The following is a 5,608-nucleotide window of genomic DNA, read 5'->3' as shown; positions in this document are numbered from 1 at the left end:
GTTTACCGAGCAGGCCCAGTTTTGTTAGAAATGGGGGGGTGGGGGCTAATTATTTGTTTGTGTCTGGGCAAGGATTTCAGGAAGGCCTGGTAGCGAGATCAAAAAACTCCTGGGAGTCAATTACCCCTCCATCGTCTTGATGTTTGTTCTGACTCAGTACACAGCTGACATCATTACAGAGCAAAATAAATAAAAAATCCTTCTGAAATTAGCACTCATTTAGCCAGATTAGGCTGGACCTTGTTTAATTCGTTTAAATACAAATCTCACAAAGGAGCTGCCAGTCTGAGTTTTAGCAGCTCCAAGGAGGGATTAAATTACTGGAGCGTTAACAAGCTTCTGTCCAAAAAAATAAATAAATAAATAAACCTTCTGCCTCTCTGTAAAAAAAAAAGGAAAATATTGAATATTGGACACAAAAATCTGACAACTTGTTGCTTCCAATCAAATTTTTTTTTAAAGCTTGTTTTAATCAGTTTCCCTTTTGTTAATCTGCTCGCTCATGTTTTCTCTAAGGATGCTTTGGTTCAAATAATACGAGCTCTGCTGCCCCCTAGTGGATCATCTGAGGAACATAAAAAATATACACTGACCGGCCACTTTATTAGGTACACCTGTCCAACTGCTCGTTAACACTTAATTTCTAAGCAGCCAATCACATGGCGGCAACTCAGTGCATTTTAGGCATGTAGACATGGTCAAGACAATCTCCTGCAGTTCAAACCGAGCATCAGTATGGGGAAGAAAGGTGATTTGAGTGACTTTGAACGTGCCATGATTGTTGGTGCCAGAAGGGCTGGTCTGAGTATTTCAGAAACTGCTGATCTACTGGGATTTTCACGCACAACCATCTCTAGGGTTTACAGAGAATGGTCCGAAAAAGAAAAAACATCCAGTGAGCGGCAGTTCTGTGGGCGGAAATGCCTTGTTGATGCCAGAGGTCAGAGGAGAATGGCCAGACTGGTTGGAGCTGATAGAAGGGCAACAGTGACTCAAATAACCACCCGTTACAACCAAGGTGGGCAGAAGAGCATCTCTGAACGCACAGTACGTCGAACTTTGAGGCAGATGGGCTACAGCAGCAGAAGACCACACCGGGTGCCACTCCTTTCAGCTAAGAACAGGAAACTGAGGCTACAATTTGCACAAGCTCATCGAAATTGGACAATAGAAGATTGGAAAAACGTTGCCTGGTCTGATGAGTCTCGATTTCTGCTGCGACATTCGGATGGTAGGGTCAGAATTTGGCGTCTACAACATGAAAGCATGGATCCATCCTGCCTTGTATCAACGGTTCAGGCTGGTGGTGGTGGTGTCATGGTGTGGGGAATATTTTCTTGGCACTCTTTCGGCCCCTTGGTACCAATTGAGCATCGTTGCAACGCCACAGCCTACCTGAGTATTGATGCTGACCATGTCCATCCCTTTATGACCACAATGTACCCAACTTCTGATGGCTACTTTCAGCAGGATAATGCGCCATGTCATAAAGCTGGAATCATCTCAGACTGGTTTCTTGAACATGACAATGAGTTCACTGTACTCAAATGGCCTCCACAGTCACCAGATCTCAATCCAATAGAGCATCTTTGGGATGTGGTGGAACGGGAGATTTGCATCATGGATGTGCAGCCGACAAATCTGTGGCAACTGTGTGATGCCATCATGTCAATATGGACCAAACTCCCTGAGGAATGCTTCCAGCACCTTGTTGAATCTATGCCACGAAGAATTGAGGCAGTTCTTAAGGCAAAAGGGGGTCCAACCCGTTACTAGCATGGGGTACCTAATAAAGTGGCCGGTGAGTGTATATAATTCATGAACATCATCCAGCCCTAATACCTTCAGAAGTCTTCCCATAAAATGCCCATTTGTATTTTCCCCCTTTTACTCTATCCGTTGTTTTTTAGTAGTTGGCACTGAAAGGTCAGTCGCAGATCGCAAAGACGAGACATTCTTCTATTTGTCAACAGATTTTTAGACATAATATTGCCTTCATTAGATAAAGGCCATATTTAATATATTAAAGTTTGTTCTTATAAAGAAAAAAACATGCTCCAAGGTGAACCTCAGTCCAGTTTTAAATGGCAGATTTTCTTGTATGATTCTCCTGTATTTTGCTCCATTCATCTTCCAATCTAATCCAGTGTTTTTTAGCTTCTCTCCAGGTAAGCACCTTCAGCCACATGTTCCCTGGGAACTCCTATACCTTTATTTTAACACAGGTTTCCTTATTCGGACAGTGAAAAACTCACTTATAACAGGAAGAAACTTCCAGGTGAACCAGGCTTAGTGTAAGTGGCCTTCTTTCACAGGCTGACTGGAGTTCAAGGAGACAGAAGCAGACATATAAGAGGTCCATAGAAGTACTGATGCATGAATGCTTTTTATGTTAAAAAAGGTAACAGTAAACTAGCCCCCTAGGTGGCTCTGTTTAGGAAAGAAACAGTTTAACAGACTTGTGTCTGTTATGTCAAAAATGATGAAAGAGATCACATATAGTTAGTCACAATAACAATTGAGCCCACGGCTATGTCTAGGAGAGAAACAGGAGTAAGCACTAAAAAACAGATCCAAATTATAAATATTATCATCTATATTTGCAGGTGCTGATGGCAGGAAGTCAGCTGATTCTTCCTCCAGGATGGTACCACGGCCAAACAGGAACTGGCAAGATGATGCAAAAAAAATAAAAAATAAATGTTAGAACTGTAAATTTACAGTCATATGTTTATATTACTGTTTTTACATATATATTTTTTCCCCTTTTTTTCAAGGCTGCACCTTAAAAAAAATGAAAGAGAGCTGTTCTTAACGAAATTTCTTTTTGTTTTACACTTGCGTATACAAAATGACAAATAAAGTCTACGGCAAGAAGATGCCACTTTGAGGAAAAAAGTAGATAGGACTTAAAGTTAGGAGCTGTACAAACAAATACTGTAAAATTGGAGAATATAGATAGAATGAAGCACAGCGAGGAAAAGTGGTCCCTATGTCCTCCAGCAGCATAGGCCTATAGCAGCATAAATATGAAGATAGCTCAAGTTAACCTGAGACACTCTAAACATTATCAAAAAGGAAAGTTTTAAGCCGAGTCTAAAAAGTCCCTGGTAAACTCGTACTAAAACTGGTAGTGGTACATACAGGCAAAGAAAGGAGCATTACTGTTTGTATTCTGAAGATGCACCAAAAAGCAATAAAGATGTATTTGAACTGGATTGGATATGGGGTGAATACATGTGGAAAAAAACAGAAAAAAGGTAAAAAAAAACACCTTACAGATATAGAAGACCTGATACTTCATAAAAGCAGTCCTTAAATCCACTACTTCTATCCTGTTTATTTTGTTTTCTAGCCAGTTCAAACCCAATTTGCTCATAAAGTTTGCTCATTGAGAAGCTAAAGGAATTAGATGGCCTGTTTCTATGAGGAGCAGCAGAACTGAGGGTTACGACCAGACTTGCAGCTTTTTCTTTTGGAATGCATGTTTTCCTCTGTTATCTGATGTCCCCCATGCTGTCAGGATGAACCAAGACATTTACATTGTTGGTGGACAAGCTGGGCTGCTTTTTTTGTGATTCAAAGCAAAACTGAATGAAACAGAAATGATTTATAATGCAAGCAAATGTCTGTTGCTAAATAATGGATGCAGTCAGGTGGTTTTCTTAGCAAAATGATCTGATTGAATTGTCCCTGAATTGTGTTTTCATGATGTGTTGTCAGGTTATCAACAATTAAATTGAAATGTGCTTTTTAGTTTTGGTTAATCCCAAATTCTGATAATGTAAAACTTTAAATAAAACAAAGTGATGGACGAATAGAATCCTGTGCCCTGACCTTTAGAGACCTTAGCTGCATGTCTTCCTCCTCTCTCCACCCAATTTTCCATCAGACCGTGTGGAAAGAATAAAATAGAAGTCATTAGTGTGACAAAAAAACAAAAAAAACAAAGTTTTATATTAGGATGAAATGACTACATTTACAGGCAAAACTTCTTTTTTCCGACGCGTCAGCTGGTATTACTGTCACCCAGGGGTGGATCTAGGATTCTAGGAGGTCAGGGGCTTAGCCCTGAGGGTGAAGGTGAGAGTGTAGACTTCCTGGTAAATCCCATTCTGATGTAAAATATGACAGATTACAGGATTAAGGAAATTTCCGGCATACGACATGCTATCACACATATTTCCTAAAATATGGGAGGAGGATAGAATGGATATTTCAGCAGCCTGAAATAATCCGTTCCCCCTCCATAACATAGGAAGAAATCAATTTACCTGCTAGTCTTTAACTGTGTTTATTCCTCTCTTCATCAACAACAGATCCTGTGGATTTGGTGACATTTGATCATTATTTGCCAGAGTTATGAGATGGGAATCTTTTATTTTAGCCACCTGGACTGAGCTGAGCTAAAGTGGCAGCAACGAGAGGGAAACACTTCTGCTTCTGCATGCTGCCACTCTCTGGTGAATTCCAGTACTGCACATTTTACTCAGATCAGCTTAGAAGCTTAGATCCGGGGCTGTAGCCCAAGTAGCCACCCCCTAGATCCGCCACTGCTGTCACCTACTGGAAGAAGCAAAAGCCAACTTCAAAATTCAATTTGGTCAAGCCTAATGCCTTCATCCATCCATGCATTATCAGGACAACAAAGGGCATGGGTAGTTCTAATAGTTTTTTAAATAATTAATTAATCACATTTTTATGTATTGAATATTTAATAAATAGATAAATGCCACATCTGCTTATTCTAGGGACATTTATTGTTTCATTATATATTTTGGCACTCAATTCTTCATATCAGAATGATTGAACTATTTAATGACCCCCAGCTTGGCGGCTCAGGACCTCCCAGGGGACCCCTACCCTCATTTTGAGACCCATAGTGTTCTAGAGATAAATGAGGAATTGTTTAATCTGTAAAACAATGGGAGATTGCTTTTTATTTACTTAAATGAGAAGGAATCCTGTGTATTTAGTTTTTATTTATAACATTAGCTTGATTTTCTGGCAAATTTAGCTTTGCATAAAAGTGCCTCTTTGTAGAGCACTCAGTGAAATATTTTCACATGTAAAATTTCAAGTCAAGAACGTTATTGGAGAACAGAACAAGTCTTAACTTTTTAACAACAACAAAAAAGGATTTTAATGGCAAAAATGAAGGTTAGTTTAATTACCAATAACAGTCACCTGCCCTGATATAGTAAAAAGAAGTGCTTTTATTAGAAATGTGTGAAAATCTTTTACAGAAAGAAACTTTTTTTTTGTTTTTTTTGTTGAAACCACATAACCCTCTGATCATTAATATTGATTCAGGACCTTAGACTTTTGAACTTTCTTACTCATCACCACATTATTATTTTACTTTTTCACTTAATTTACCGTAGTTAACATAAAAGAAACACTAGACAACATTAGATTCCTGATGTTTTTTTATGATGCAGCTTTATGAAGAGTGGCGGCCTAGCGGTTAGGACATAGAGCTTTGAATCCTGAGGTTGTGAGTCCAAAACCCACTCCCACAGACTGCCACTCTGGCTCTTTGAGCAACATGCTTAACCCCCAGGAGGAAGCCCACTGCTCCCCATGGGATGGGTTAAATCCAGAGGTA

This window comes from Cyprinodon variegatus, unplaced genomic scaffold (genome assembly GCF_000732505.1).
Source record: "Cyprinodon variegatus isolate N-32 unplaced genomic scaffold, C_variegatus-1.0 Scaffold153, whole genome shotgun sequence".
NCBI lineage: Eukaryota > Metazoa > Chordata > Actinopteri > Cyprinodontiformes > Cyprinodontidae > Cyprinodon > Cyprinodon variegatus.
Note: the sequence above shows the minus strand (reverse complement) of the source record.